This window comes from Pygoscelis adeliae, unplaced genomic scaffold, assembly GCF_000699105.1.
Source record: "Pygoscelis adeliae isolate BGI_AS28 unplaced genomic scaffold, ASM69910v1 Scaffold339, whole genome shotgun sequence".
NCBI lineage: Eukaryota > Metazoa > Chordata > Aves > Sphenisciformes > Spheniscidae > Pygoscelis > Pygoscelis adeliae.
Window position 1 is genome coordinate 389,687 of NW_008825544.1, and position 23,709 is coordinate 413,395.

A 23,709-nucleotide genomic window follows, 5' to 3' on the forward strand; every position below is an offset into this window, starting at 1 on the left:
GCTGCTGCACACTTGGAGCCTGGCCCATGTCTCTGCAATGGACCACAGGGCTGATGCCTGGGGGATCATCCTCACAGAGATCAGGGCTTGCCTCTTCAGCCGACCAGAGGCAGCACCAAGCCAAGCTCAGCCTGTGGCAGCAGAGCCACGCCTGGGGGAAGGAAGAGAAGCAAGAAGGGAGTTGGGCAAGAATGAAAGGGAGACACCAGCATCTGCTCCTCATTTTGGGAGTCCCTGCTAAAAGCAGAGGCTTGGCAGTGGTCTCACGCCCCAGCAGAGCTGCGGGCTCTGCACTGAGCGAGGAGCAGGGCGGGCATGTGTCTGCACGGGATGCTGCTCACTCATTTCCATGCCCAGAAGCCAGTGCTCTGCAAAATTCACTTACATTTCAGGGCACCATATCCTGAGCCCCTGCCTTCTTGCTTGTTGCTCTCCTATACGCTCTGTATGCAGCTGGGTTCACCTTTGTATTCCCTTCACCTCTCCCTCCCTGGACAAGGCCTGCTGGTGTGAAAACTGTTGGTCAGCCTGTAGCTCTGTAAGGGCTGGTCCCGCGATCCTCCCCCTGTGCTGGACTCCACGTGGCAACCCAGAGAAATGACTGAAAACCTAAAGCCTCTGGTCTTTCATCAGCACCAGGCTGCACCACCTTCCATCAGGTTTATCAGCCCCAACCTGTTCCCCAGCCTTGACCTTCAGCTCCTTCTGTTCCCTGCAAACTGATTGCCCAGGAGAGGACAGACCTTCTCCTATTTAGGGGCTAGCTTGCTGGAGCCTGGGAGATGCTTCTGCAGAGCCCCCTGCTTGCCCCTGTTCCACCACCTCCGCCACACACACACCTGGATTTCCTCTCTCCCCTTGGCATCTCCTTTCAGTGCTGGATACTGAAGCCCCCAGGATGGTCTCCTTCATTCGGTTGATGCATGAAGCAACAAGAAGGCCACTATCAATCTCATGCCAGCCCTTTGAGCTGCAACTTGCCTTGGGCTTGCAGAGCAAATCCTCTCTGAAAGAGGGCTGGATGGGGAAAGTGAGGCAGAGGAGGCTGAGATGCTGAAGAAGAATGCAAAGCATAATAAACCAGCAATAAACACCCCACCAGATGGGTGTTTAGCTTTGACTAGTTTTACTTTATATCTGTTTTATTGCCTCTGCTTAGGGTTCCCCATAATTTTCCTGCACCCCACAACCAGACAGCCTGGGGCAGGAGCTACCCACGTACCATCTGGCCTGGAGAGCAAGGGGCTACACTCTCCTCTGTCCCTTCTCTGCTCTTGTCCTGGCTCCCCTGGCCCCAGCCCTCTCCATTCCCCTCCACTGGCTAGCGCTCCCCAGCCATCACCCATGTCTCTGCAGCTCCTGCCAGACGAGCTCCTACTGTCTTTCTGCACAGCCTCTGTGATCCTGGGTCTTTGGGGTTCAATGCTTTTCCTTATTACTGAAGAAGTGGCAGTTTGAAAAAAGACCAAACGGTTGATTTCAACTCATTTTAGGGGAAAAAATGGTGAAAAGTTTTAAACGGCTCAAAATCAACATGGAATTTGTCAGACAGATAAAATGTAAGTGGTTCAGGCTGAGTTCTTCCTGGGCAATCAGTGATGGTGAGGTTCCAAAACTTTTCATCCTGCTTTGGGAGAGAAAAATGTTTCCCAGAAGGTTCTTGCAGAGGGGAAAAGCCATCCCCATTCAGCACCGCTCCTGGCATTCTGGGCTGAAGCCCAACGAGCCCCTGCTCCCCCACTGCGCTCTGCTAATGGCAGGTAGCGCAGAAAGCCCCCTGAGAGCTGCGCTGCCATCCTGAACAGCATTAGCACAACGTGAGTGACGGATCCGAGACAGAGCTTGTCAGCTCCCTCATCCACCAGGTTCTGGAAGTCTAAATATATGGAGATCATAATCGTTGAAAGCCGTGGTTTAGAAGAAGCTTTCAACACCTCTGCTTGAAACTGGCTAACCAGACTATAAAACCCCTTTGTCTCTCTTGCAGATTACCTGCCATTCCCGCTCTGATTAATGTCGCAGGCAGACATCTGGCAGCTGCCACTTCCCTACCTGGGACCACAGGCCATGTCGCAAATGTGATGGAGGCAGAAGAGCTTGAGAGAGGTCCAGGCACACAAAGTCACTGAAGTTGCTAAACAGACTGTCCTTGTTGCACAGGAGCGCGTGGGACTGCTAGCCGGAGGGAAAGGGCACAGGAGGAGCAGCGATGGGATGAAGTCAAGGGAGGGGAGTCAGACTGGTGCAGCCCCAAGCTAAAGCCCCTTTGATGCCAGAGGAAAGACTCTCACTGCCTTTTGTGAGCTCTGAATTAGACCTGTAAGTGGGAACTGTTCCTGCTCAGGGTGACCACGGATGGCTGAGCTCTTGCTGCATGACCTGGGCAGGGGCAGGGTGAGCATGGAAGAGATGGCATGTTCCCACTCTGAATGATGGAAACCGGGTTCCTCTGCCACCTTTGGGAAACAGTTCCCAGGCACAGGGTTTAGGGGCTTCTCCCCTCTACAGGAGAGGGGAAACAACATTTCTACCTCAAACGAAGCGTTTCCCTTGAGCAGCACTGCCCGGGCAACCCAGGACAGGGATGTGCTTCATATTGCATGCACAGGGCTAGCTCTCTGCTCTCTGTGGTGGGAGCATGACCCTGCTGGGTCCCACAGCCAGTGTCCAGAAATAAGGTCTTAATAAGATTCCCATAAGGCCAGGAGAGGACAGAGTGAAAAACAGAGCCATCAAAGCAGGAAAAGCCAAACACACTGAGCCCTCAACCTTTTCACTTCAGATTAATGTAATGGTGCCCTTGAGGGGTGGGCATCTGAGTTCATCCTGCTGCGTTTACGCCGGTTGCGGGTTTGGCAGTGCACTGGTCAGGAAGGCCTTTGGCTGCACACTTGCACTGCTCTGCCCAAAGCGGTGGCCACCCAGCAGTCCTGGAGGGACCGCGGTTGAGGGTAATTTCCTGGGCCTGTGGCACTCCATTGCTTTCCAACGGTGCACAGCTTGAGGGACACTGAGGCCAAATAAAACTTGCTTTCTTGAGCCCTTTCCCTCCCACGCAGGCAATAGGACAAAGACCAGCCCCTCGTGGAGGTGAATAGAGTTTAGGGGACAGCTGGGTGACAGTTCCTGAGGCACATGAGCTTGGGGCTGCTTGCTGCTCTGCGTCCTGTTCTCCCCCAGTTAGCAGATCCCTTTTCTAGGATGCACTGGCTGCTAGGGGACAACAGGACCCCCTTTGGCTGGTGTGTCACCCAGGTTACTACTGGAGATGCTGATGACCGTGGGGGCCAGGGGACGTGTTGGGCTGGGCTGCCTGTGACACAGAGCACAGCTCTGCCAGACATGCTCCCCTGTGCTGCTAGCTGAAATAACCAGAGTCTGGCAGTGAGTGTGTGCCAGACCTTGCCCCTGACCTTCACAGGAGAAAACAGCATGCAGTCATGCCATTGCAGGCTGCCCAGTGCTGCCGTCACACTCCGGGACTGAGCTGAAGCTGCCTGGGTGAAATGTTTTGGCAGGAAATATCGTGACGGCTGGAGCAGCAGGATGGGAAAGCTGCTGCACCCCTGCCACCCCTCTGGCCCCTCAGGAGCTCACCGTCACGTCTCCAGCCCGGGGCCCTGCTGTCAGGCAGAGCTCGTGGCTAGAGAGGGATATTCATCAGCCATCAAGAAGGGCACACCACAGCCAGGGCTCGATGCGTAGGGTCTGCACGCCCTCCCCTCTGCCGCAGCTCCACTGGGCTCAGCATGCATCGCTCCTGGAAGAGCAAAGTACCTGCTGCCTCTCTGAGTTACATGGGGCTGTGCTTACTGACAGGCAGATTTATGAATGAAGCATGGGACATAATAGTGCCAGTGGTGGCCCTGGCAAGCAGCATGCTTTGTTTAAATTACCGCCCTGCACAGATGGTTTTGGGAAGAATCCTGTTATCAGAGACAGGAAGGATTCAGGCCATATGGTTCAGCCAGCTCTGGCCTGGAGCAACAGCCCCTGCTAGCCCAGACTGGGGGTTTTCCCTCCTTGTAAATATTCACAGGCTTTTACTACCTCTGCCTATTCCTGGCTCTAGGACACGGACTGCCAGACTAAGTGCTGTCACCTCCCCCCTTGGTTGCTGAGCGGAGCAGGGGGCAAGCAGCCCCCAACCCATGGAGCGAAGGCTGGATGAGACAGCTGTCTGCACACCAGCTTTGAGATCATCTGGTGAATAGCAGGCAGAAAACCTCAATGTTAGAAATCTGGGCTGCAGAGCTGTTAGGACGCATCCTGGAGAGCATCTTGTGATGGCAGAGAGGATGGGTGTTGCAGGAGAAGGCTCTGCAGACCTCCCTGCTCCAGAGCAGAGCTGCTAGAGGATGGGGCGCAGAGCCCTCCTGAGCTGCAGTGCTCATCAGGAGAGAGGGGTGAGTCCCCAGCTGTTGCCCTGAGACAAGCCATGGGTCTGTATGGTTGGTATCGGGCTACTGTGCCGTCATTCCTGGTGGTGGTGGAAGGAAACCTGGGCCAGCACTGTTGCAACATGCTCTTGGGCTGTGGGTGGGGATGGGGAGTCTTTCACAAATTCCTTGCGCTTCCCAAATTAATGCTGGCCTGGGTTCCCACTCCCTTTCCCTGACTCAGATTGCCCATGTTTAGCACCCTGTGTGCTCACTCTTTAGTGCCCAGAGAGCAATTACGTTTCCCACACTGCTGGGTGGGGATATGAGGCAGTGCCCAAGCTTAATAAGAACCTGGAGTACCTATGTTACTGCTAACAAGCGCCTGCCAGACGGGCTCCGCCAGTCCTGGCATGTTCTGCATGTGGCGTGAGGATCAGAGACCTGCATGCTCCTTGGTCCACATTACCGGCTCCAGGGCACACGGAAAATACCCGAGCAGACTTGTTTCAGTTCACAGTGTTGCAACGTACTGGAGGAAAAGCCCAAGATGGGCCCCAAAGCGGTGAATGCAGCAGGCATAGCCTCACACCATGCTGGGAACAGCGTGCAAGCAATGATGCTAACTGGTAACCCCAGGCAAGGAGTCCTCCAGTGACCACCAGTGCCTTCCATCCTTCCACACATTGTGGCCCACGCTGCAGAGACCTGTGGGCCACCAACTGTAGAATAAGGTGTCTCCTTTCCATGTGGCAAGACACAAATGCATCCATCCCAGCAGGCAGGGCAAGCACAGCCTGCTTGCAGGGCAAGACCAGCCATGGTGACCAGGTACTGACAGAAGAGGATCCCTGTGTCACCATTGTTCCTGGCTGACAGCAGGATTTAACACACCCTTGCTAGTGTTGTAACACCATTGCTGGTGCAACCTGGTGTGACACAACCCCATTTGACCACCATGGTCTGCTAGGGCTGGTGCGTGTTGGGGACAAGAGGGATTCCTGAAAGCAATGCCTCCAGCTTTTGGAGAGCAAGCTATGGACCTGTCTGCACGAAGGAAAGACCTTCGAGGATGGGTAAAGGCAGGCAGCTCCTGGTACTGCTGAGTGCCCCAGCGTGGCGCAGGGCAGGTGGAGCACACAGCTTTCCTGGAGAATGCCTTACAGACCCAGCACACAGCTGTAGCACTTTGTAATCTGGATTCAGCTTGTGCTGAAGCCATTTCATCCCTGTGCATGTCTAATTCCAGCCTGTTTGTATCTGTAGACAGCGAGTGAGTTGGGTTTTTAATGAATGTGAAATTCTCACTCTTGCTGCAGTACTTTGCCAGGGACCATGTTATTTCATGTATCTAGGTCAAGCTTATTCTTTCTTTTGTAGCATATTTCAGGGAGCTTGAAGTGCTGCCCTTCCCTGCCATCTAGCCATGCTTCAGGACTTGTCATCTTCCTTCCAGGATGATTCATTGGGCCAAAACTGTCTGTGGATCATTTCCTTCCCAAACAGGGGCTCCTCTTCAGTCTCACAATGGGAATTTCGCCCAGCACACCTAAGCTCAAACCTTGAGTCAAAGGCAAAAGCGAGTCAGCAGAGAGACCAAATGCATCCATGAATCCCTCGGTCTGGTGGGCTCTCTGCCGCAGCTGGGCTGGCCCAACAGGACAATGCTATCCAGGAACCAACAGTTCTCAGTCCCCTCCCAACCTCTTTGGCAGACTTGAACTTCTTGTTCATAGCAAGGAGACCGACAGCTTTCCTAGGCCTACTGCTCGCTGCTGCCTGTTTGGGGCATTGCACTGCTCCTTTGCTAGAGGTGGGAGAGACCCCAGCATGGGCTGCTGGTAAACCTCTCTGAGCACAGCTTGTTTGCAGGAACGATGGGAGGTTCGGAATATGATAACCTTCCTCATCAACATGCTGTTCCTCTCGCCTGCTCATGCGGCTTGTTATGGGGAAACTAAAAATAGAGCAGTGAGCTGGCTTTCATTTTGCACACAGAAATTAAAAGAAAATGTTGAGGTTTATTTTCATGGAAAAGCATTTCCAAATGTTCTTGTGTCTGTGTCAAAAACTATAAATAACGATTGGTCTTCAAAAGAAGGTTTTGACAATCAGGAAAGATGTGTGGGGCAAGTGGGGCAGGCTTGAGCCATGTGGGGCAGATAGCTTGGCCTGGCCATGTTAAAATTAGTGCCTGTGAGCCACTTTCCCCAGCGCTGTGAATAACCCTTGGCTGCAGGGTATGTATTAGTGAAATCTCTGCAAAACAAAGTAAAAATGATGCCGGGACCTCATACACTAGGCGGAGATGGATGCCTAGGAGGGAGACAGAGGTGGGTGCTACGGTGCCAGCCTCCGAGGCTGCCCCTGGCTCCATCTAGCAATGGAGAATGGCAGAGACAGTTGTGATCCAAAGCCACGCTACTGACATGTGGCTTGGGAATGGTGATGATCACATTGCATATTTTCTTCTGTTTTCTTACAAATCCCTTAATCCATGCCTGCTAAGTCTGTAGCTAGCAGCTTTTATTGGACTAACCAGTGGAGCTAGGGGGAAAAAAAAGCTCCCAGGTAGACCTACCCTGCTTTCCCAGCTTGCTAGCTAATCTCCTTCACAAGGTGTGAAAATATTTGTAAAAGCAGGTTTTCCCACTTCAGAAAGCCATCATAGCTTGTCATTTGGGGCAATCACAGGCACTCAGCTCCTCAGCCATTTGTCACACACATGGCCCACCGGTCACACCTTCTTCGTGTGAGAAAACCCCAAAGGAAAGCTCTGCAGCCAGTATGAAATCCTGTTGATTTGCTTCTAGCTGCTGCTGAAGTTTTAGGCAGAAATCACGGCGCAGAGACCATGTCATGCAATGACCTGAGACCCTGCAATGCAAATAGCACAAAGGCCACCATCACAGCAAACGATTTGCAAACTGCCCATCAGCAGAAGTGCTGATGTAGCAAGATGTTCTCTGAATAATTGAGAATTATGAAGAAATTTCTCCAAATCAAAGCCTCTTCACTGACAATCTGCAAACAGAATTGCTGCCTGAATTCATCGAATGAATCACCGGCCCAGACGAGCTTGCTCAGCTCTAATCCTCTTATTGAACCAGAATAAAAACTGGTTTAAAGAAACTTCCCCCTTTCAAACACTGGCACAAAGATGCCACAGATGCCTCCTGCTTAAGAGGTTAACTTTCCACGGTATGCTCATATGCTGTCTCAACTGTTCATTCCTATCAAGACTGAAAGCATCCTTTCCACTCCCGTGGATACCCAGCCCTCTGTCTGAAGCTTGTTCTCACAAACACTGACTGCTTTGCCATACAGCCTGATCTCACACGGACCCTTCCTCTTACACCCATTGGATGTTGGTGTTTCTGTTAAACGTCTGACATATTCTGCCCTCTAGGAACTTCTCCACGGAAGTGACAACGGTGCTGCGACGAGCAGATCTATTACAGCGTGGGGAGACAGTTTAGGGCTCACGTGTCTTGTTAGGAAACAACAGGCAGGCTATTCCAACACGTCCTTGGGATTTCTCCAGCTTCTGAGTTGCATAAGCCCTGAAAATGATGCTTTGGCCAACCGAGCTGAAACGCGCAGGAGAATCATGGGTAGCTGGGCATGCAAAGGGAAATATCACAGGAGTGATAGAAGTAGGCAGCTGTGCCTCACCGGTCACGCTGCATTCTCCTGTGGATGGGTGACGGCAGGTGGGGAGCTTCAAGAGGAGAACCCAGGCTGTGTATTTCCAAGGTGACATTAATTTTGGCGGCTGACATCACTGGTTTGCTAGCAGAGGGTGTCATGAATAGGAAAAGTCCCTGGAGTGTCTCAGCTGGAAATATGCTTGGGTGAGGAGGAGATCCATGAGCGTGTTTGTGCTGGGGACCGGTGGCATGTGGTGGCCACCAATATGCTGCTTCAGTACAATTGAAAACAGCCTCTCTCTCAAAACTGCTTCTGGGTGGGGGTCTGCAGCCCACATTCATGGGGCAAATCCATGGCAGATCAGGTGGGGAGAGGGCTCGAGTGACAAATCCCTTCCAAGCAGCAGCCTAAGAGGCTGTGTCCTCAGCCAGGCATGTGGGTGGGCAGGGGCTGGTGTTGCTCTAATTGCCTTCTCGCTCTGCTGGCCCCCAGTGCTGAGGTGTTTGCTCTTTAATGAGGAGATTTCGTAAAAAATTCGTTAAAGCATTAGTGGGTGCGCCAGCTAATTGGTGGGGGAGTGTGTGATCGATTAGGGGAGGCCTTTTCATCCTCGGACAGAGGAGCGGCACTTTGAAACCTCCCCTGCTTAATGACGGTGTGGTGGAGGGGCCTCAGCAGGGGACCCACACCAAGCGTGCTTCGCTCTGGGGTGGGGGTTTGCTGCCTGCCATGCTGGGGGGATGCTGGGGTGAGTCCCTGTCCCTGCCAGCTCATGTGCTCTATCTCACATGCAGTACATCTGGGGTAGTCCATCCCAGGCCAGGCAGAGCCCACCATGCCCAGGAGCAGGTCAAAGAAGCATCAGGAATGTGCATGTGTAACAGACTTGGACCTTCAGACGGGAGAGAATCTGCACCCAGCACTGAGAAAGGGGACACAAGGGAGAAGGTGGAGGTGTCATTTCTCCACCCTGGTCTCAGCGTGGCCAGCAGCCTGTTTGCACTCACCGCTGGGACATTGGGCTCTGCTGTAAGCACAGCTGGGAGGCTCAGGAATGGATGTTTGAAAGTCTCCCAGTTGTTGAACCCTGTAGCAATGGAAAGGTTAGTCTTTGTTTTGGTGCTTAGCTGATCTTTCATCAGTCACTTTGTGATTATTTGGGCTCCATGAGCACTTTCAGCTAAGGGAACCTGTTGAAAGCTTGGGATACCCCAGTGAGGTATTGCTACCTGGATTGTCTGTCTCCGTACGCTTGCTGAAATGCAGACAGGGTTCCAGCAGGTAAGAGAAGAACAACTTTTGCTTTTCAACAGCTGTGCTGAGCTTTCCCTGCCGCATGGTGCCCATCACTTCTATGGTCCTATTTTTACTTCGCTCAACCTGAGCCAGTACCAGATAGGGCTGTCCAAGTCCTGGCTCCAGATCAGCCCTGCTGTTTGTCTTGGTTCCTATTTGCTGACTTCTGCTTAATTTGTCCAATGCTCCTCACTGAGGTCTGCCAAAGTATTTCAGTCTACAGCAAATGCTGCTATTGCTATTCTGGATCTTCAGCTTGCTCTGACGATGAACCTTCTTTCCACTCTTCAGCAGTCCCTGCTGCTCCTATCCTGGGTACTCAAGTCAGCTTTTATTTAGAAGATATCCCTGAAAGTGGATGCTAAGTGGGCCTGGGACTGGGATGAGCTGTTGTGTTCTCTAATGTCAACGAGTTCTCCGGGACATGGGTTAACATGGGTTATTGACATGACAGAGCTGGTCAATGTAGCTGCCACACAAGTACACAGCTTTGTAAGTTGAAAAGCCTCAGGGGAATTGGAAAAAAGAAAAAAAAAAAAGAACATGCATACAAAATAATTCTCTAACTTTCACATCATGTCCCTCTAGCCCCAAAGTCTGTTCTGCACTATGAACTAATAGCTTGATGTTTTTCATCCTAAAGTTGAAACAGTTTGGAGTCAAAGCCTCAACAGAAATGTGTCTGAAATAATAATGTGTGTCCAGCTCATCGTCTCCTCCTCTGTTGTTTGGTTACAAAACACTTTCTGTTCCAGTTGCCTGCTCCGCTCTGCCAGATGCTAACTCTAAGACATGCATGTGAGGAGCTGGACTTTGCAGGCTGTCTCTGCCTGTGGGGGCACCTCTTTGATACACAGCAGATCCTCATCACATTATCAGCCCCGACACATGCTCACAGTCATGGCAATTCCAGGATGTGTGCCTCAGTTTGACTCGACTCTAAAGCACGGACCAAACCAGATGCTGCTGCTTAATCATGCATGACAGGCATGGGTTGTGGGTTTGGGGGACTAGGCAGAACCAGGTACTAAAAATCTCTGCTAGGCACATGATCTCCAAAAGTCCTTGCCTTCCCCATACCTCCAGGGGACAAAGCACTCCCCATTCCTTGGGAGTTACAGGAAGGGACCAACGATGCAAGTCTGCTGGCACTCTCCTGCACCCAGAGTTTCTGCCTGTGTGTGTTTACCAGAGGACTGGACTTAGCTAGGTGTCATGAGTCAGAAGGAAAATGGCAGGGAGCCTTCCAAAGGCTTTACCAGTTGGTTCCCAGCCTAGATTCCCCCACTTACCCTGATTTCCCATAAGTAAAAGTAAGAAGTCCAGCTAGACCTCAGGGACTGGATCCTGTGAAAGCAACAGCTTAACTGGGCATGGTTAATGGCCAACTGGGCTTGGCCAAGCCTTCTCTGAGTCACGCCAGAGATCACCCTAAGGTCATCTAGGATCTCATCCCAGCTCTGGGAAAAAAATCCTTGTGGGATCTGGCCACAGAGCCAACATCTCCAGACAGTATAAACAAAACAGTCGCTTTGGCAATATCTCGTTTGCTAAACTTTGCAATCACGCTTCAGCTAATGCGTTGGTAGGGCTAGGTCATTTCTGTTTGTCTTGCAGCTTTGCCTGGCTGCGCTGACTTGTGTGAGGCTCCCTGTTACCTCCCAGTGCCAGGAACCTCAGGGTGGGCAGATTGACTTTGGTCAATGCAGACCAGGCTGGGAGCTCTCAAGCGTTAAAATGCACCATCTCTGTGTGTGGTAAGGGCTGCGATCACCTTTCCCTTGAGGCAGCTGAGAGGAGCAAAATCCCACCTGGGATTTCTGAGTGGGGAGAGGGAGAAATAGGTCAGCTCACACTTGAACCTGGGCTATGGAAAGCATGGCTAAATTGTGGGCTCATCACATCTCCCTTTGCTCCAACCCAGCCAGACCAAGTATGTCTGCAGGCAAGTTAGATGTGACAAAATCTTCAGCAGAGCTGAATAAATTGCAGCCTGTTGCTGCGTGGGCAATGAAAGGGGTAAGCAGAGTGAAGGGGGAGAGGTCAGCCAGCCTCAACGCTGGTGGCATTGCAGCCTCTTCAGGATGATGGGAGTGCTGGAGGTGCATTCAGCATGTCAGGTCCTGGCTGCTGTCTCCACAGACCCTGGGGAGCTGGAGAAAGTAAGGCCAGAGCAGAGGTAGTGTGGAGACATTGTCAGCTGGGGCTAGGTGGCAAGGACCTGCAGTGGGGACTGAGGACAGTAGGTGACTCAAATGACTGCTTTTGCACAAGATTTCACGCAACCCAGAGTCACCTGAGGAAAAGATTAGAGGGAGGCACATCACCGAGAGCTCTTGTTGTGGCTCCGAGACACTTAGAGCAGGAATTGTCCTTGAACTGCTGCCTCTGGAGGGAGAGGGCTCTGGCGATGGAGCCATGCATGCTGGCAGCAGGCTGGGTGCCACGCTGGCAAGGGGCACGTCCTCCCGATATGCTGTGTCTCTGCCTGGCCCACGCTGTCTTCAGCCCAGCTTTGCTGGCTCCAGCTATGCAACAGACTGCTGAGAAGGCAAAAATTGCTGCAGGTGGGAAGCCTAATATCAGAACAGCTGCATATGTGAGTGTGGGTGAATTCTGGTGACATCCCCCCTTGTTACTTGTCTGGCCAGTGGCTTCGCAGAGCTGGGCCAGGCACTGGAGCATAGAGGAGGCCAGGTCCCACGCTGGGGTCTGACAAACAAGATTTGGCCCTTTTTCAAAGCTTTGTGCTCTGCTTTGCATTTAAGCTTTGTGCCAAAAGGGCTGTGGGGTACGGAGGGCACTCCTTCCTTCTCAGCAGGTACCGATGCCTGGCCAAGCCCCAGGACATGCTCCCCCAAAGGGAACTGGGGCCAGCCCTTGCCATGGAAATGAAAGGGCCTCATGAAAGGCCCTTCCTCATGAAAGACCAGGAGACTCCTCTGAGATCTCGGAGACCTCTAGACCCATTATAGGATTTGTGTCTTCTTCACACCATCCCTCGCCAAACCCTTGCAGCATTCAACACCCTTGCCCTTGTGCTCCACCGCAGCTTTGGACCCCAATGCATACACATCTGCCTGGACGCGGGGTGTCCTGCCACCCTGCCCAAGGGGACGAACACACAGGGGTCCCTCCTTGCAGTCACCGCACTGAGCATCAGGGTGCACAACAAGCACCTTGAGGCTGTCTGCACACACAGCCTCACAGCCCCCAGGACTTGGTGCAGCTGCCCCAGACACGTACAGCAAACACCCCTCTGCCCCCCTTCCTGCCCACGACAGTCCCCATACGCTTAGGGACGTCCACCTGCATCTTCCTGAGCCTGCTGCCAGCAGTTGCAAGGCACTGGTGCTCGCTGCTCACCAGCGACCGGTGCAAGCATCACCCCTTGTCCCCAGGGGCTGAGGGAGAGTCGCATGTCAGCAAGCAGCTCAGTGTGATTTATAAGCATCAACCGGGTCTTCCAGCAGTGCACCACAGTTTGGCACAGCAGGGAGAGCCGAGGGGAATCTGTGTTTAGAGCAAATTACTGTTTTGGAGGGTTTGTAATGAGCTGCCCAAGTTGCTGAGCGGCCTCAGCCGGGATGACAAAACACTTCAGCCTGGTGGTAAAAACTTTTTAATTGGCAAATGGCTTGCTTTGACACTTCCCAAACATTTTGTTTCCAGGCACTGGTGAGAGCCCCGGAGAACTGAAGGAGGCAGGGGTCCTCTCCGTACCCCCGAGGAGAGAGCGTTCACCTCGGTGGAGAGCGCCGAAGTGCACGCCCTGGGCTTCAGCACTGTCTGGGGAGGTGAGGGATGCTGTGTCAGAGGCAACAAGGCTTGGAGGGAGGGGGTGGAGTCACATAAGCTTTACAGTGGAGCAAAAATCCGTGGGGACATCAAAGTGGTTTGCAAGGAAACCCTGCCCTGGCTGGCCACTGTAAGTACAGACCCTGCCTCATTGACTTCAAGCACCTGAAGGTGAAATAGTCCTCAGGACAAATGAGACCTGTTGCTGTTCAGCTGGAACTGAGATTTTAATGGAGAAAACTGGAACCTTTCTTTTTTTTTCAGTTGTGACAACCCAGTTAATTTCTATTTTTCAGTTCAGCCCCAGGCCCCCAAGTCCCCTGTTTGTGCCATCTTGCCTGTGCCTTATCTCCTGGCCCCATTGCCTCTCCCCACTGCTCAGTCCCCAGGGAGGGCAGGGCAGTGCGTGCATGGCGCGGGCAGCCCTCTGCAGCAGCTTCACACAGGGTGGGAGCCCCGTACAGCACCCAAACCCCCAGGGAGAGGAGGGAGCCAGAGTGGTGGCAGTGGGGAAAGAGGGGAAGGAGAGAGGAAAGCATTGGGAAAGCTGGGGGGAACCTCTAGGGTCCTTCAGGACGCGCCAGCCCTGCCTCACGGAGAGCTGTCATCACTCCACGGGGCGAGCAAGATACTGTTAACACCAGCATGAAGCTGCTTATTACACCCAGGATTTAACTAGCTGAGAAAATTCCCCTCTTGTTAATTAAGGGAGCTGAGCACAAGCTCCTCTGCAGCTCAGACACGTGCATTAATAACTGGAAAACAGCCGAGGTTAAGAACAATCAAACGCCTTTATGGACACCATGTCGAAATTGCTGCACATCACACCAGCGCTCCTCAGCGTGAATCAGCTCTCCCGGCACCACAGACGCTGCTCTCCCTGATGCATTCATGGTGTCAGGGCTCAGAGGGACACTTGGCCCCCGAGGCCAAACCAGGAGAGAACTTGGCCCCTGGAACAGGGTCTAGGAGCCTCTGCTAGATGCCCCGGCTGCCTGTACTGTATCTCAGTGCTCCCATAAACCATGCAGGCAGCTGGGACACCTAGCACAAGCTCCAAACTTGCTCTTATGTTTGACCTGCTCTTATGTTTGTCCAAGAGTAATTGCACAGAAACAGGTTTTAAAGCCATGCATTTCCCCCACCTTCCCTAACTCATCTATGCCCAGATCAGGGAGCAGAGCTGTGAAGACCATCTTCCCCTTCAGCCCTATGTCAGAAGAGAGGGAAACCCAGGGCAGAAGGGACCCTGCAGAAGGGACATGTGATGGAGGCGGGCTGGGGCACGGGGCTGCAGGCGACGATGGTCATGGCTCTCCACCTCAGAGCTGCTAACAAGAAGAGTCGTTTCCAGCAGGCAGCTGTTCAGTGGCATCCCCACATCCCTGTGACATGTGCTGGAGGCAGTGACACCTTCAATGCTAACTCCAGCAGCGGCTGAGCCTCCTGGAGGTTCAGTGCTAAATGGCCCATAGATAACAGGCTGCTTTCCAGCTCTCCTGGTGTGGCATGTTAAATCATGGCCAAGAAGATGGAGTCTGAGGGAGGAAAAAGCCTGCACCTTCAGGTTGTACTTTCTGCATGACGGGTGGAGCCTCACCAGTTAACCAGTTCAGGGTGCTGGCTGTGCATGTGCTTCCCAGGAAGCACCAGCCTGTGCTGGGTAAAAACTTTCCCATGTTGCAGCAATGCCAGGGTCCTACACCGTGGAGCTGTACATCGCTGCCAGGTCTGTGACGCCCAGGCACGGCTGCAAATACCCACCCTGAGCTCATCTGCTTGCAGAGACACGTGGTCCTAATGACCATTTCAACTCAAAGCTCCTCTCTTTTAAAACAATGGGGAAAGCACTGAGTTTACGGAAGTTTCGGTCCAGTCTTCACACATTTGTGCCGTCCACCACCAGCAGTAGAAAAGCTCCTCTGGCCCCTGGCCCCTTGTCTCTCACCCCAGCAATTTTGGTGCTTCCTCTGCCAATGTCTCTATCACACAAGCCTCCGTAAGCATCACTCGCTCTGTTCCCCATCATGACCCGAGCACCCACCCCGCAGCGCAGCTCCCAAACAAGTCAGAGAAAACCCACTTTTGGAAAGAACCTCCAAAAGCATGAACCGTGCAGGGAGATCTGGGGGCGAGGCGGAGTGTCTGGCACTGAATTTCTGCAGGACGTTGCAGCTCTGCACCACGCTGCACTCTGACAGCCAGGAGGAGACTCTGATGGTATTTGATACCACCTCTTCAGCAATTAACCCCCCACTTTTTTTTTCACAGCTTATGTAGTCAGTCAGTGAAAAGGGTGGAGGAGAGAAAAACGGAAAGAGAAGTTCCCGTTTTTTAATTTTTTTTTCCCAAACTTTACCCATTCTGGGCATATGGCCAGAAAGTAATAAAAATCTGTTATGTTTAGAAACAGCTTAGAAACATATAAATAACAGCAGTTTGGTGTTGCAAGAGCTACAAATAAAGTGAGTTGTAAGTTCTTGAGTTTATTAACATCTGAAGGGGATAACAGGAGTTTTATAATGTCTAATTTAATTAAATGCAGTACACTCCAATTTGGGGATATAAAATTTGCAATCATGAGGTATAATTAAATACCTTTCTGGCGCTGTTGTTGTTTTTTCTCTACAAGCTAAAAAATAAAATGAAGTGGATTTTTAATTGATGTAATATGTGAATTCATGCCCATTGCTAAATGGGCTGGATTTATAAGTCTGGGGAGGGGAACTGTAACAAGTGTGGCTGGGAGGTATCAATATAACACCCATGACCGTACATGGCCCTCCTTTCCCAGCAGAAGTGGAATGGAGGGGACTGCTCAGGCCAGCGGTGGGTGCATGAAGAGAAGGGGGAGGTTCCCCAACACACCCCCGCTCCGCTGCTTTCTTGGTGCAGCAGGCAAGGCCTTGAGCTGCCTTCAGCTTCAGTGAAGACTCAGGCCGGATCAAGGCTGCGTTGCATCTCTCTGCTGATAATTGGAAAAAGATCTAATTTTTAATTGCACTGGGGGAAAAGTCCTCATTAGCGGGTTGCAAATGTGTCAAACCCTTGGAAGCCCTTGCAAGAGCGTGGAGAGGCAGGGGGCCAGCCCCAGGGGAGGAAAAAAATATAAGAATATTTGCAAGGAGGAGGAAGGGGGAGGTAATGCCAACCAGAGCTGAAAGATCTCAGCCATATGTGCCCGAAGAGAGCTCCCATTGCCATGACTAAACATGGAGCTGGGATGGCATGTTGTTCAGGGAACCAGAGCAGGATCCAGCTGAGCGAGGATGCTTGCTGCAGAGGAAGGATGCGGGAGAAGGAGGAACATTTCCCACTGCCTACGAGGGGAGGCTCTGCAGGGAGGTGTTTATCTCCAGTGGAGGCACCAGGGGAGCCTGGCACTAGCTCCTGGCACATCTCTCTGCATAGTCAACACCCCGCAGGAGAGCTCGGTTTCCTCCCACTCCCCTTTGGTTTGCTTTCTGCTGTCATCCCATGGGGAAACAGAGGGGAGTGGTGGAATCGCTGCTTGTGGTATGTTGATCTGGAAAATGAACATTGCAAAGCTTCTTACCAGGGCTCCAAACACTTGGAAAAAAGTGAGGTCTTCTGGGATGAAGGTAACAAAATCATAAAGTCCCCCGTTAGAAATGGCATACCCAAGTGAGAACTAACAGAGCGAGAGGCACCGGTGGGCTTCGGGCTTTGTCTACCTACAGGGGCTGACAAGGTGTAAGGGGAGGGGGTCTGTGCAGGGGGATCTGTGCCTGGTCCAGCCACCCTCACCATCAGGTTGAGGCACAACACCACAGAGATCGCCGATGGTCTCAAAAGTGTTGACCTGCTCATTTAGGGAGGATGCCAAGACCATCTTAATGTTCTGATCCAAATAGGTCCTTGAAGACTTCTACCTCCCCACAAGAATTAACAAAAGAGGAGCGTCAGTTCAGGCAGGGAAGAAAGTTTTAGCCTGAGTCCCTGAGTGTGAAAAGCTTTGTGTCTCCACAGGAGAGGCCAAAGCCATCACAGAGAAGCTGATTTTGTAAATAGGAAATGTTGCGAGTTTAACTCACACAGACATCAGTACAGCATCTGGTTTGGCACCGCTCAGGGAATGAGCTGTTGGAGCTGGGACAGTCAAGGACAAGGACAAGGACAACAACACTAGGGTCATGGCTGCAGGGCTCAGGCTGGATAGGAGAGCGTTGGCTTAGGACCAAGTCAGTCGTGGAGACCATCTCATTTTCTGTTTCTCTTCCCAGCCCTTCCACAAAAGGCAGTAGTGTGCTAACGAGAACAAGGATGGTCCAAATTTTGGAAGCACTGTCAGTGTCAGGGAGATGAAGGAGGGAGTGGAGGGTTGCGGGGGCCGGTGTAGGAGAAACGGGGTGCATACGAGAATGCTTATTGCAAAGTGCACTGCAGGTCTTGTAAGGAGACTTGCAGGATGAGGTGGGACCAAGCCAGAGCTTGCTGAAGCTGCTGTCCATAAACATAGCAGGTGAGGAGGTGGAGGAGAAAGCGGATGTTTGTTTAAAAGCAATGTTGGCACAAAAACAAACGAGGCTATCCCCATTAGGGATCAGTACGGCTGCGTTTCCAACCATGAGAACAGGGAGGGCTGGGAACTGCCCGGTCTCAGTCAGGAGGTGGTCTCTGCCTGTGTCCCCGTGGAGAACTGCACTCCCTTAGCCAGAGACACGGCTGTGTGACTGGGACAGCAGCCTGGTTTCAAAGCACACCCAGCACCAAACTCCTGTGTTCACTTCCCTCTGTGCCATTGGTTTATGTGAGTTTGGTGCAACCACCTATCCTGGTGGTAAGATGTGAAATGGTGCCCAAGAAGGGAGCTGATAGATCAGCGTTTGCAGAGTGCGGAGCAGCTCTGAGGAACTCAGCTGGTGATGTGCTTGGTCCTACACTTCTCAGCTTGCAAGACAGGGTGCTGCTGTCTGATTATGGCTGGGATTTGGGATTGCTCAGCTTTTATGGTGCATTTGATGGGGGAGACCAGCAGGTTGCAGGGAATGGAGAGGAGATTATGGCTATGCCGAGGCTGAAGCAGCGAGAAAACGTGGTCCGCAGCAGTTTTGCGGATCCTATTCCCACGCAGAGGAGCTGGAGGCAGATGTGTTCACCACCTGGGCCGCCTTTGATCACAGCAGGCAAACTGCAGAATTGCAACAGTCTAGATGAAAGGGAAAAACAAAGAGGAGAAGAAAGAAAAAATGCTCTTATCTGCTACGGGCAGTGGTGTCACATGCTCCAGATGGCACATGCAAGAGTGGTAGCTCTCTCAGCAACAGCTTCCAACAGCTTCCGAGGGCAAAAATAGCTTCTGGTTTGTTGGAGGCAGACTCCTCCTGAAGAGAAAGGAGGTCTAATATCCTGGATTGCATTTTCCATAGCTCACAGCTTCTGCAGCCCCGAGGACAGGCTGCTGAAAACACAGCACCGAGGTATGGATGTGATCCACGAGAAAGGTCAGTGGGAGCAGCTGGCCGCTAACACAGAGCAGATGTGCAACACTGAATACACAGCACTTGACCAAACACACGATCCCATGGAAGAACTTTAGAAAGCAACAACCAAGTCATTATCTTTGGAAGTTGATCGACATCCTGAACGTGGCAAGGATTAGTGAGATACAGGGAAACAAAGCAGCAGAGGGAGACAGAGGAAATCCTGATCACTGTTAGCAGCAAAGCAGGGATGTAGCTGTGGTGACCTTCACAGACCAGCTGTGGAGCACTTCAGTGAGGACAATATCCCCGCAGCTGGCATGTCAGTTTATTCCCAGCTTATTTCTGAAAGAAGGGCTCAGACACTCCACATAGGCTCAGCCTCTGCTGTGAGAAGTTCGCAGAACCAACGTGAAACACAGTGCAAGTCAGCCTCGGGTGGAGAGCGGGTCCCATAGTGGGGTGGATGGGCATTGCCCAGCATGGAGGGACGCCGTCATGCCCAACAGCCCGGTGCTATGATAGTGAAAAGCAGTGGAAGGGATAAGCAAAAAGAGACAGAGGCCTGAACCTCGTGCTTCTAACGGGCAGTGGGGAGGGATGGGCAGGAAAACACTTCTGAAAAACATTTCTTATCTGAAGATACCTGTCTGCTGAAGTCAACACAGTTTGCCAAAATGGCCTGGGTTTACCCAATTTGCAATGGAAAGCACCTGTCTGGCTTGCAGAGTTTGTTTGAAAAGAAAAAAAAATAATGGTGCTTCGTTCTCTGTAGAAGCACGCAGAGCACGGGATGGCTGAGGGGCATTTTGCGTGCTGTGCCTCCTCCCCTCCTCTAATGATGCTGCACCAAAGCCTGCAAATTTACTGGGCTTAAGAAATATAAAAGAGTTATGAGTCCAAAAGGGAACCTGCATGAAAAGATCAAGTCTCTCTCTCTCCCAGTGCCAGCAACACCAGAAAAACGCAGACCCAATGCAGTTAAAAAGATTTTCTCCTCTGCCCAGGTTTTTTATTTGAATCCAGATTCTTTGGAAATAAACACACATCAAAGCTTAAAATCAGGAATCCTGGCTTCACCTCTGTGTTGTTTATCCACGCTGTCTTTGTTTCCCTGTAAACTAGCACCTGGCGTACTGAGATGATAAGATGCAGAGCAGCCATCAAATACAAAGCTGCTGTGTCAGGCTGAAAATCCCATGCACTCCTCCAGTATGAAAACACCCAGCAATTCAGCCGGAGCTGGAGCAGCCCCTCGCTGGGAGGAGAACCTCAGGGAACGGCTCTCCCACACACAGAGAGCCCACTAGGAATGCTGCCCCAGTCTCAAAATTACAGTTCTTTGCATGTCCCTGATTTAGCAGGAACACTTGATATCAGTGAAGCGGGAGGAGAGTCTAAAAACTGAACTTCTTCACTGGTGTTGCCGTTTTCTTGGCAGTGCTTCCCCTCCATTCAGATATGGGAGAGCTGACTCCTTGTTTCCCATGGGCACAGCAGCTGCTTTGCAACATAGTGCCAATCCACAGGGTTGGAAAAAAAAAAAGATTTGCGTTTAATTCTAGTGTCTTGTTTATGATTATGTTTCTGCTGACTCCTTTTAAATCACCATTCCGGTAACACTTCCCTTTTCCAAGGCAGACCCATTTTTCACACCTAACCCCCTCCTCGAATTCTCTAAAAAATAAAAACATTGGAAACATGCCAGAAACCACACAGCTTCACAGGCGGGAAGGGGGTTTCCAGGGTCTCCAGTCTGGCCACCCTCTCAGAGCGGGACTGTCGGCAGCTCTAGGTCAAGGCAGCCGGGCTCTGTCCCTCCAAGGGTTGGAAACCTCCTCGGGTGGAGACACGCCCTTGACTGGGTAACAAACCAAACTGCTTTATATCCAGTTGAATGGAATGCTTTATTTAACTAACAAAATGACTTCTTGTCATTTGACTTTTTGAGGTCAACGATTGTGCAGCCCTGGGCTTAACCCGCTGGACTAATTTAGGGCAGACTCTGTTCTGTGGAGGGAAGGGATAATGCTGACTACTCTGCCCCGAACCTTCACCAGCCTTGACTGAGTCTTTGGACCTGCAAAAGCTGACGGAAAAGTAAACCTCACACGGATTATTTCAGCCCATAAAATATAACAGTATTTAGATGAACAAAATACACTGTTGGAGTCACTCTGAGACGCCAAGCCGGTGACTGGTGACTCACGAGCCAAGGGCAATCAGGGGAAAGATGCTGCCATTAACAAATCGTGTACACTTAAATTCCCCCCTGTTTCCAGGCTGGCTGTTAAACAAGGCAGACAGCCGTACCCCTGGGTCCCAATGCTCCCTGGGCTGTGCCCGTCAGCCGGGGGGACGGTGCTGGCTTTGCCTGCAGCCCGGAGCACTCCTGTCCCTTCCCGGCCTCTCTGATGAGTTCCCACACTGTCTGAAAGACGCACTGGATGTCAGTCTGGCTGGGAAATGCTGGGGGATGATCACGCTGGCCACCAGCCAGTGCCCCCAGCCCTCCTGGCACAGCTTGGCACAGACCTCCTGTGGCCTCAGGGACAGTTTGAGGAGTTTGTTCTGTCTTTGATCATTTGTCCTCCGCTGCAGGGGCAAGCATTGTGAACCAGAGCAGAGAACAAATCCAACTGAGAAATAACCCCCCCAAAAAATAAGAAAAGAAAAAGGGATTATTTTTCAGCTGTCTCATTTCTTCAGTCTGGTTCATTCAGTGCTGGCTCAGTGCAAGGGCAGGGGTGAGCTAAGGCAGAGAAGGAGATAAGGACTGTGATCGGGACTTGCTGCTGGGCTGACCCCATCATCTCCCCTGTCCTGGACCATTTGCAGTCCTGAGCTCCAGGGGAGCGCAGAGTTTGGAGCTGCCCAAGGGTTGGAGCCAAGCTAGGGGCCAGCCTTAAGCACAGGTCCTGAGCAAAGGGATACGTCTGTCACTGTCCTTAGGAAGAAGGCAGCCATGAAGACACTCAGTTATCTGGGCAGTTCATGGCTGCTTTTGTCCTGCGTGTTTGTAACCCTCTTTCCGTCACATCTGCTTGTCATCCAGGCAGTTGGTCATTCTGGTGCACGAGCTGCAAACAATTGTGCTTGTGTACTTCTGCAGGGAGAGACAATTTTGGTATTGACAGATACTTAATGGCCCCTCACAAGAGATGTCTGCTCCTCTCTCTGTGAACAAAGGCCATTGGACTTTGTGCAGTGTGTTAGGGCAACACTTTATCCATCAAGGTCCACAGCTGTCATGCTCAGCAAGAGCAGAGGTTTGCTGAAGACTGGTGGCGTGATTTAACCCACAAGAGGCCAATGTGAGGCTTCCCCTTCATTCTGTCCCCTTTGCTCTTGCCTTCACCTGGCAATTGAAGTTGCTTACTGCTCACTGAAGCTGGACAGACAATGCCAGAGGCCGCAGACAGCGGAGCCTGGCAGCACAGGCTGTGTAGCATAGCAACCCCATCCTTCCCACCCCAGCAGTTTGCCCAAACCTTTCCATTTTCTCCTTGCCAGTGGCTCTGGTGATAGGGACTTGCTTTGAAAGAGCAGCAGGAGGCCGAGATCATTTGTGCTTCCAGCACTCCCGCTGTTGCTGGCACCCAGAAACACAGCCTAGGGCCCCACATCTGCAGCCTCCATGCTGCAGAAGATTCTCCTGCCTGCTCTGTTGCGGCAGCTGTCTTTGCCCTCAGCAGCTTGACTGCCCACATTGCTACCCTGGCATCAGTGGCACTCAGTCCCGCCAAGGACACCCCAGGCTGCCTCCCCGGACAGTGGGGTGAGCTGCCCAGCTCTGCATCTCTAAATAAAAGGTCTTAAAGACCTTTGTGGGAGAATTGTTGGGGGCTAGAGGTGCTCTTTTCATGTGTCATCCCCTTCACAGACATGGCAGGACCTTTCTCCCTGTGCTAAGGTTGCATGGGCTGCTTGCTCCTTCCTCCTGGGTGTGATTTCTTGGAGCAGCGAGCAGTTCTGCCCCATGTGCAGATCTCGTGTTTCAGAGGATGGGTTTCTAGGGAGTCCTGCAGTCCTTGAGCATGGGTATGTGCTCCTCCAGCCAAGATGACCCCCTCAGGGCCTCTGCCCATGGTGCTTCAGTGAGGAAAGATAATTAAGGAGGCGAGTCTGATAGCACGGGTAGAAGCAATGGCAAAAATGCCAACGGATGCAAAATGGAAGTGATGATGCAGCCAGTCAGCACAGCGGCAAGCTGCAGCCATGCCCTGTCACATTAATCTTGCCACGTGCTTCTGTGCTTTTGCAGACTGAAATGACTTCTTCTGACAAGGCCCACCCTCCCTGCGATCAGCTTTTAAGCCTCTTCCAACACCTCGGCCTTCTGCCTGCACACAAGGCACACACATCCCGGCTCCTGAGCAAAGGCAGGAGCAGCTGGAAGCCCGCTGCAGAGAGCAGAGCCTACAACCACACCACCCAGCAAGCCCAGCTTACCTCCGGCTCTCAACCATGCTGTAAACCTGATTTGTTTATATCAATATTTAAAACTCTGGCGGTCTGAAACCATCCCAGAAAATACCTCTATTTCTCCTCTGATGGAGCATTTGGGTAGCACTGAGTCAAGGAGGGAGACCTGCAGCACCCCCTTGCAATATCCCCACAGTGCAATGATCTCTGACTCACAGGCGAGCTCTATCAGCCAGGAAAGATCTAATCTATTTGGTCTATGATTTTACAGAGCAGTAACTTTTGAATTAGTTGTGAACACTAAGTCAAACCCTCACAAGAGGTAAAGTGAGCATGAGGACATTTGTTAACCCAGCTTGCCACCCCATTGCAAATGATCTCAGCCCTGTTTGACAGGGCTGTGGTATAGTTAACTTTACATTTAAATTAAATTTACATTTACCGTGGTGACTTGCAAACAAGCCTTCAAGTCTCCAGCTCCATGGGGGCAGAGCTGGGAAGCATGGCCTGCCAAGGTTGTTGGCATGATGGTAGCACTGGGCTGGAAGCACAGCTCTGGGCATATGGAAGGGAGCCGCTGGCATTGGTAGGAGTCCCTTTCTCCTTCCCCCCTGCCTGGAGAGGCCAAGTCCCTTCAGTGAGCTCCCTGGGTGCCTTATGACAGGCGGCTGCAGCTACCTGTGTGGCAGGCTGGCTCTTTGCAATGCCAGTGCCAG